This window comes from Pelobates fuscus, chromosome 3 (genome assembly GCF_036172605.1).
Source record: "Pelobates fuscus isolate aPelFus1 chromosome 3, aPelFus1.pri, whole genome shotgun sequence".
NCBI classification, from domain to species: Eukaryota; Metazoa; Chordata; class Amphibia; order Anura; family Pelobatidae; genus Pelobates; species Pelobates fuscus.
This window is the reverse complement of record NC_086319.1, coordinates 271,585,373-271,595,559: the sequence shown is the minus strand read 5'-3', so window position 1 is coordinate 271,595,559 and position 10,187 is coordinate 271,585,373.

The window sequence follows — 10,187 nt, the reverse complement described above, 5'->3', positions numbered from 1 at the left end:
CCCAGAGGTCATGTATACCCGTTATCTACGAAAGAGAACTCAGTTCTAGAGGAGTATATTCACGAAAATTTAGACAAGGGATTCATTAGAAGGTCCTCCTCCCCTGCTGGGGCTGGATTTTTTTTTGTTAAAAAGAAGGATGGTTCTTTGAGACCTTGTATTGATTATCGAGGCCTAAATAAGATAACCATTAAAAATGCCTACCCGATTCCCTTGATTACCGAACTCTTCGATCGTTTGAAGGGCTCTACGATTTTCACCAAGTTAGACCTCAGAGGGGCATATAACTTGGTGAGAATCCAGCAGGGACATGAGTGGATGACGGCATTCAATACTCGATATGGTCACTATGAATATACTGTTATGCCTTTTGGGTTATGCAATGCACCAGCTGTATTCCAAGACCTGATAAATGAGGTTCTTAGGGAATTTCAGCAAGATTGCGTCATTGTATACCTAGATGATATACTCATTCATTCTAGTGACATTGAGATTCATCACAAACAAGTCAGGAGGGTTTTGCACAAACTTCTCCAGCATGGCTTGTACTGCAAGTTGGAGAAATGTAGCTTTGATCAAACCCAGGTAACCTTTCTCGGCTATGTGATCTCTGGGGAGGGATTCAAGATGGATCCGGATAAGCTCCAATCCATTCTAGAGTGGCCTTTACCCAAAGGTCTTAAAGCCGTACAGAGATTTATTGGTTTTTCTAATTATTATAGGCGCTTTATTAAGGGCTATTCTTCCATTATTGCACCTATCACTAACATGACCAAACAGGGGGCTGATACTAAGAATTGGACTACTGAAGCTCTCCTTGCGTTCAAGACTCTCAAGGAGCTTTTCGCTTCCGCTCCAATTTTAGTTCACCCCGACACTTCTCTGCCTTTTTTACTTGAGGTAGACGCATCGGAGACTGGTTTAGGTGCTGTCCTATCTCAAAGGTTGGGTGTTGATAAACCATTACATCCATGTGGATTTTTCTCTAAAAAATTGACCGGTACTGAAAGCAGGTATGACATTGGTGACAGAGAATTACTAGCGGTTATCAAGGCTTTGAAAGAATGGAGACATTTATTGGAAGGTACATTACATCCTGTTACCATTCTGACAGACCACAAAAACTTGTCTTATATCGGAGAGGCCAAGCGTCTGTCCTCCAGGCAGGCTCGTTGGTCGTTGTTTCTTACCCATTTCAATTACGTTCTGACTTACAGACCTGGGTCAAAGAATTCTAAAGCCGATGCGCTATCTCGCCAATATGAACCTTCTGCTTCAGTTGAACCACTTTTGTCCTCCATTGTACCCAAATGCAATATTATTGCTAATACCAGTCTCAAAATTCATTCTCCGCTACTTGACCAGATCTTGAAGTCACAACATCTAGCTCCCGGAAACACTCCTGAGGGAAGAAACTTTGTTCCTCCTGAACTACAACTGGAGCTCTTACAATGTTTTCATGAAAGTAAAATAGCTGGTCATCCTGGTATTCGCAAGACATACTCTCTGATATCCAAGGATTTCTGGTGGCCTTCACTTCGAAAAGATATTGAGGAGTTCGTCGCAGCTTGTGAGACTTGTGCCAAGACTAAACTACCTCATGCATCTCCATGTGGCCTGTTACACCCCTTGGACATTCCTGAGAAACCTTGGTCCTGTTTGTCCATAGACTTTATCGTTGATTTGCCTGCTTCCAAGAGACAGACTGTTATTCTCACGGTGGTGGATAGATTTACTAAGATGGCACATTTCGTGCCATTACCTAAACTTCCGACTTCTCCTGAATTGGCGGAGATTTTTGCGAGAGAGGTTTTTCGCCTACATGGGATTCCTTCAGAGATTGTTTCTGATAGAGGTTCTCAATTTGTCTCACGTTTCTGGAGATCCTTTTGTTCTCAAATGGGCATCAAATTGAACTTCTCCTCTGCCTATCACCCTCAGTCTAACGGAGCTGCTGAACGTACTAATCAAAAGATCGAACAGTATCTGCGTTGCTTTGTTTCCGAACACCAGGACGATTGGGTCGGTCTGATTCCTTGGGCGGAGTTCGCACACAATAACCTTGTTTGCGATTCAACTCGCTCTAGCCCTTTCTTCATGAACTATGGCTTTCATCCTTCGATTTTTCCTTCGGTTTCCTCTTCTCAGGGGATACCGTCGGTTGATGATCATGTCGCCAACCTGAGGAAATTATGGGATCAGACTCGGCAAATTCTATTACATAGTTCCTCGCTGTTCAAGAAACACGCTGACAAACATAGAAGAGCGGCTCCTGTTTTTGTTCCTGGGGATAGGGTATGGTTGAGTACTAAGAATATTCGCCTAAAAGTTCCATCTATGAAATTTGCTCCTCGCTACATAGGTCCTTACAGGGTTCTCACTCGTATCAATCCGGTTGCGTATCGCCTTGCTCTGCCACCTGCCTTACGCATTCCTAACTCTTTTCATGTCTCCTTGTTGAAACCTCTCATTTGCAACAAATTCTCCTCTAAGGTCTCCTCGCCTCGTCCTGTTCAGGTGGAGGGTCGGGAGGAGTACGAGGTCAGCTCCATCATTGACTCCAGAATTTCAAGGGGAAAATTGCAATATCTGGTCAACTGGAGGGGATATGGTCCTGAGGAGAGGAGTTGGGTACCTCAGGAGGACGTTCATGCTTCTCGCCTTCGCAGAGCATTTCACCTCCGCTTCCCATCTCGCCCCGGTTCATTCCGCCCGGTGGGCGTATCTGAGAGGGGGGGTACTGTCAGGGTACCTGAGGCCTCTACCTCTAAGGGAGGTAGAGACTTGGTGGTTTATCCGTCCAGGCGAGCTGTTTCCTCCGTTCCTCGCGGTTCATCCAGTCACTTAAACACCGGCCGCGAGGAATCCACGTCCTTTTCTAGCAGGACGCTCAATACGTGACGTCATGACGCTATCACGAGCAATCTGTCACTCAATTGTCCGATATCCAATCGGTACTTGTCAGAGGCGTGATTTCCATCCAGAGCCAGGGTATTTAAGCTTACTCCTTACTTCAGCTCATTGCCCTGTCGTGGTTCTAGCCTGTCTAGTCACTCAGTGCTCTGGTATTCTAGTTTGCTCTATTGGTTTTGACTCGGCTCGTTATACTACCCTGCTTCTCTGTTATCCCTTGACCCGGCTTGTCTCTCGCTTATCTGTCTTCTCGTTCCCTCGACCTCGGCTTGTCTCTGACTATTCTTTATTACTCTCGGTACGTTAGTCCGGCCATTCTAAGGCCCGGTATACGTACCTTTCCACTCTTTGTACTCTGCGTGTTGGATCCCTGTCCCGATCCTGACAGAAGCAGAGGCGTGAGACGGTCTATCTTTGCCCACGTTCTCTACGGCTGCACCCCTGAACTTCTGCGTGGACCTCCCTTCGTCTTGGCGCCACTGGTCTGTTGTCCAGGAGATCATCGGCCTCTACGTAGTAAGTGCTGGGGTGTCCCCGTCGATGAGTGTGAACTCAGGTTCAGGAACGAGGAGGTAAGACGACCGCTGTTCTAGACGGCGGACCCACTAGGGGTATACCGATTGTGCGGTAGGCCCATAAGGGGTTATTTGTGTACGGAATCTGCCCCCTCTGTCGGAGGGAAGGAGCGAAGGCGCACCGCTCAATTGAACGCTCTGTGTAAATAGCCCTAGCCGGACACCGGTGTTTTGTCTAGACTAGCGTCCTAGGGTGTACAATTTGTTCGCTAGGTCGGAGGGACTGGGAGACTAAGCGGCGTCTGTGTAAATTCGGTCCGCTAGCTCTCAACCTATCTTGGCTAAGTGGGAAGGCGTGTAAATTTGGAACCCACTAGACTTTTGATAGAGTAGATAGACTAAGAGGGTTCTGTTGTAAATTCCGCCCTCTAGTTCGCTATATGTGGTGCTTGGGCAGTGTGGCTAACCAAAACGGATGTAGATAGTTTTAGGTAGTCCATCAAGGTACTGGCCAATAGATTAGTTGGGATTGTATATGTGTTAAAGATTGTTTAGTAGTGGGTATATCTTGCTAGATAGCGTGAGCTCTGCCGTCTAGCGAGAGTGTTAATAGTGTGTAGCTGTATTATAGTGCACGGTACCATAACCCTGTATATTTACTGACACTGTATATGAATACTAATAATTGTCGTCTATTGCATGTCTAACACCATAACCACTAATAATTGTATTGTGACCTTAAATTGTACTTGACCTATGCTAACTGTACTGTAACTACTGTTTGTAAAGACGATGTTACTGGGGTATGTTATAGACGGGTAATTCATATATAGGAATTATAGCGTGGGTGACGGTATAGTTTCGCCAAAGAGCATAGTATCTATTATTTAGTGACTGGTGTAACAGCTGTGTGTGTACGGGAATTCCCTGAGTGTTTTTATTGTGTACGTTTCACTTGGTAACTGTACCACGTGGTGCTGTTGCCGAGGGAACGGGTGTGACCGTTGAATAGAGTGCGTGTGTAGTATTTGTTGGAAACGACGCTCCATTGATAAGTATGGGCGCGTCGGAGTCGACGATTTTAGATCCCTTAGGTTGTATGATAAAGAATTTTAAAAAGGGATTTACAGTATGTGATTTTGGGGTTAAAATGTCTCCTGCACGTTTGATCACTTTGTGTACTAGGGAATGGCCTACTTTGGTTGCCGCATGGCCGCCACGTGGCAGTTTGGATCCAAATCTGGCACAGCGTGTACACGTGGCTGTATCAGGTAGGCCTGAACTTTACGGACAGTTTCCATACATTGATTGTTGGAGACAGGCCGTAAACGACTCGCCAAGATGGATCCGAATATGCCACGAGGAGCAATGTCGCCTCATGGTGGCCAGGACTCGTTTGTCCACTAGGGCCATGGTTACACCCATTTTGAACACGCCCCCTGAGTCCGAGATCCCTATGCCGCCCCCTTACTTCTCCTCAAGGGGAAGTGATACAGGAAGTTCTACACCCCTTCCCCCGTTGTCCCCATCCGCTTCCTCCTCTAGCTCAGAGTCCATCCCCCTCATTACTAAACCCCCCCTTCCGGTACCAACCCCCGTTAAACCCACATATCCTGATTTGGCGCCATTTCAAGCTTCCGGTCAGGCTTCCTCTAGCCCGGCTCGGAATATTCTATTCACCGACCTTCCCCACAATAAAGCTTCCACATCCCCATGCCTTACTACCCCTCGACCGGAACCCCTAACTGACGCCCCTCAACGAAGCCCTGTACTAACCCGACAACTGACCGGTACCCAAAAACCTAAAAATTATCAGATGCCACTTCGTTTGACTCCCGGGTCAGCATACCTTAATGATTTAGGTCAAATGGTGTATGCTGACTCAATCTTCGTATATGTCCCATTCACAACTACCGATCTCTTGAATTGGAAAACCCATAATTCCTCGTATACTGACAAACCACAAGCCATGACCGACCTGTTCACCTCGATAGTCCAGACGCACAATCCAACTTGGGCTGATTGCCAGCAATTATTAATGACATTGTTTAACAACGAGGAGAGGACTAGGATAAACCAAGCTGCCATTAAAGCGCTGGAAGAAGAAGCCCGTACTTTAAACCAAGCTAATCCAGCAGTATGGGCCGCAACTCATTATCCTAATGCTGATCCCGAATGGGATGTTAATGGCGCAGACATGGTTCATTTAAGAGCCTATAGAGACGCTATAATTGCTGGCATGAAAGCCGGAGGGAAGAAAGCCATAAATATGTCTAAGACGGCTGAGGTGATACAGTAAAGTGATGAAGCGCCTAGTGTCTTTTATGACCGATTATTGGAGGCATACCGCTTGTATACCCCCTTTAATCCGGAAGCCCCTGAGAATTCCCGAATGATAAACTCTGCCTTTGTCAGCCAAGCCTACGGAGACATTAAGCGCAAGCTACAAAAGTTAGAAGGGTTCGTAGGAATGTCCATCACCCAACTAATGGAGGTAGCTAATAAGGTTTACATGAATAGGGAATCAGAGAGTAAGAAAGAGGAAGAGCGCAAGATGCGTAAAAAGGCGGATATGCTAGCGGTAGTGATCGCAGGCGTAGATAGACGGGGCCCGGATAGAGGCTATGGCAAGTGGAATAGGGAACCACTGAGTAGGAATCAGTGCGCTTACTGTAGAGAAGAAGGGCATTGGAGAAGCGAGTGTCCAAAAAGAGAGCAGTATGAGAGAGACCCACCCATTGCAGGATATGGAAACTTTAGAGGCAGAGCGAGAGGTAGAGGAGGTCCCAGAGGGAGTAATGGTAATGACAGAGGTAGTGTTAGGGAAGACAGATATTATCCCGCAGCGCAAAGGTCCCGCGATAGAGAAGATAGGGACTTTGTAGGATTGGCTGACACGTCATGGATGACTATTGATACCGACCGGGCTCCATCCCCCTTGGCCGAGCGGAGCCTATGGTCGAAGTATCAATAGGGGGAAAAAGGAGTGCATTCATGATTGATACTGGTGCTGAACATTCGGTGGTGACTGATCTGGTTGCTCCTCCATCTGGAAGAACTATTACCGTAATAGGAGCAACTGGAAGAAGTGCTGCAAAACCGGTTCTTAAAAGTCGACAATGTGCATTGGGAGGCCACGTAGTGAAACATCAATTCCTTTATATGCCTGAATGTCCAGTCCAATTGCTGGGACGTGATTTGCTATCAAAATTACAAGCGCAGATAACGTTCCTACCAAATGGAACAACATCCTTAAAGTTTAATGGACCTTCAGGTATTATGACATTATCTGTACCAAAGGAAGAAGAGTGGAGACTTTATACAGCGTTGACTAGCCAAAACCCTAAGAATGATGAATCCTTATTCAACATACCAGGAGTTTGGGCAGAGAACAACCCACCAGGACTGGCCCGCAATATTCCACCCATTCGAATTGAACTAAAACTTGGGGTTTATCCAGTGAGCCTACGGCAATATCATATCCCGCAGAAGGCTAAGAAGAATGTTCAATCTTATCTGGATAAGTTCATACGGTATGGTATCCTAAAATTCTGTACTTCCCCCTGGAACACCCCATTGCTGCCTGTTCAAAAGCTCGGTACAGATGAGTATCGCCCTGTGCAGGACTTGAGAGCAGTCAATGATGCGGTTGTCAGTATACATCCAGTTGTGCCCAATCCGTATAACCTGCTTGCTTTACTTCCGGTCGGGGCTACCTATTTTACAGTCTTAGACCTCAAAGATGCCTTCTTTTGCCTCCGAATTGCCGCAGAAAGCCAATGTATCTTCGCTTTCCAATGGGAAAATGCTGTAACGGGCTCGAAACGCCAGATGACTTGGACAAGACTGCCCCAAGGGTTTAAAAATTCACCTACCCTATTTGGTTCAGCTCTAAGTCAAGACTTACTGGATTTCAAGTCCATCCCAGGAGAGTGTGTATTATTACAATATGTAGATGACTTGTTGATAGCCGCAGTCACAAGAGAAATATGTCAGCAAGCAACACACGATCTACCACACATTCTCTGGAAGGCAGGATACAAGGTGTCTAGGAAGAAGGTTCAGTTGTGTCTGCCAACTGTCAAATATCTGGGATTCCATATCTCTGAAGGTCAAAGAATAATGGGGCCAGAGAGAAAAGAAGCTGTGTGCCAAATACCAATACCCAAGAATAGAAGACAAGTGCGAGAATTCTTGGGGGCAGCAGGCTTCTGTAGGATATGGATTCCCAGTTATGCGATATTGGCGAAACCACTGTATGCAGCTATCAAGGGTACAGAACACGACCCCTTCCTATGGACCCCAGAACAACAAAAGGCATTTGAAGATGTGAAGAAGGCTTTGATGAGTGCCCCAGCATTAGGTCTACCTGATCACACACGACCATTGTACTTATATGTACACGAGCAAAGAAGAATGGCTGTGGGAGTATTGACACAGTACTTGGGATCATGGCAAAGACCTGTTGCCTATATGTCTAAGCAATTGGATGCAGTGGCCAGTGGTCTTCCACCTTGTCTAAGAGCCGTAGCTGCAGCCGATAAACTCACTCTGGGTCAAGAACTTTATGTACGAGTCCCACACGCAGTACAGACGTTGTTGGATTACAAAGGCAATCATTGGTTCAGTAACAGCCGTATGACCAAGTATCAAGCAATGTTGTGTGAAAACCCAAGAGTGCATTTAGAGACTGTCAATACCTTAAATCCAGCTACCCTTTTGCCGCAACCTACTGAAAGTCAACACGATTGTTTGGAGGTGATGGATGAAGTATTTTCAAGTAGACCAGATCTTCGTGACTTTCCCATCCAGAACCCTGATGTCCAATATTATACAGACGGCAGTAGTTATGTGAAAGAAGGGATTCGCTATGCAGGATATGCAGTAACAACGATAGACAAGGTGATAGAAGCTCGGCCACTGTCAAAAGGAACATCAGCACAAAAGGCAGAATTGATAGCACTAACACGAGCGTTACAATTGGCTGAAGGTTTAAGAGTGAACATCTACACGGACTCCAAGTATGCGTTTTTAACCACTCATGCCCACTGAGCTTTGTATAAAGAAAGAGGACTATTGAATTCAGAGGGCAAAGAAATCAAGTACGCAGCTGAAATACTACAACTATTGGAAGCAGTATGGGAACCGAAAGAAGTCGGTATTATACATTGTCGAGTGCATCTGAGAGGAGATGGTGATGTAATTAAAGGAAACCGGATGGCAGATAATGCAGCTAAGCGTGCCGCTGAATCAGGAAGACAGGAATATGTGGAACATATAGCTGCTCTTATACCGACTCCACTGTCTCAATGGACTCCAGTTTATACAGCTCAAGAAGAGGAGTGGTTAAAGACTGAACCTGGAAAGTACCTGGAGAACAAATGGTATCAGTTAGAAGATGGGAGAATAGTTATTCCAGCATCACTAGCGGTAGAAATTGTCCCAAACTATCACAACGGGACACATTCTGGAAGAGATAGTACAGAAGAATCTCTCAGAAAACATTTCTACATACCAAGATTGTCCAACTTAACTCAAGCCATTGTACGAAGATGTGTAACATGTGCTAAAAATAATGCAAGGCAAGGACCAGTAAAACCACCAGGAGTTCAGTATATGGGGGACTCCCTATGTCCGATCTACAAATTGACTATATAGTTATGCCTAAATCTGGTGGACATCGCTACCTACTAGTAGTTGTGTGCACCTATTTAGGCTGGGTAGAAGCATGTCCTACTCGTACAGAGAAAGCAGGAGAAGTTGTGAGATTCCTGCTACGAGAAATAATACCCCGATATGGACTACCCTGCTCTATAGGATCGGACAATGGTCCAGCCTTTGTTCATCAGTGCCTACAACAACTGACTCATATGCTTGGTATAAAGTGGAGACTTCATACGGCATATAGACCTCAGAGTTCTGGTAAAATAGAGAGAATGAATAGAACTATTAAGAATCAGTTGGCAAAAATGTGTCAGGAAACTCAGCTTAAGTGGAACGTTCTTTTGCCTATAGCTCTGTTGCGAATTCGCAGTACACCTACCAGAAGGATGGGTCTCTCTCCTTTTGAAATCATGTATGGGCGTCCACCTCCCGTACTTGGTAACTTAAGGGGGGATTTGAGTCAGTTGGGAGAAGGAATTACCCGGCAGCAGGTTGTAGAGTTGGGTAAGACTATGGAGGAGGTACAGAAATGGGTACAAGATAGATTACCTGTGAATATTTATCCCCCTGTTCATAGTTACCATCCAGGAGACCAAGTGTGGATTAAAGAGTGGAATAATATACCGTTAGGGCCTAAGTGGAGGGGTCCTTATGTTGTTCTTTTGTCTACCCCTACAGCGATAAAAGTGGCCGAAGTGACTCCGTGGATTCATCACTCCAGGGTTAAACCAGCAGCAGTAGATTCTTGGCAAGTTACACCAGATCCAGAGAATCCCTGCAAGATCCGGTTAAAGCGCACGTCTCAGTCGGAGTGACGAGGAAACCTTGTGGATTACAAATTTTATTGTTTCAGAGATTGGTAAGTGAGTGTTTAGACGGCCATAATAACGCTTGTCCGCTCACCAACGTGTTATTTAAAAGCCAGGAAAGTCTCGAAGGGACCCCTGTGAAGACGAGCAGAACTCCATTCCCTGCAGCCCTTACATCCTGGAAGCTGAGGTGCCATCGCACGGACGAAGACTGAGGATGCAGCCGACGAAAGATGTGCTTATGATAATGTTTATTTATATGTCTATTTATATTCAGGAAGGTAGA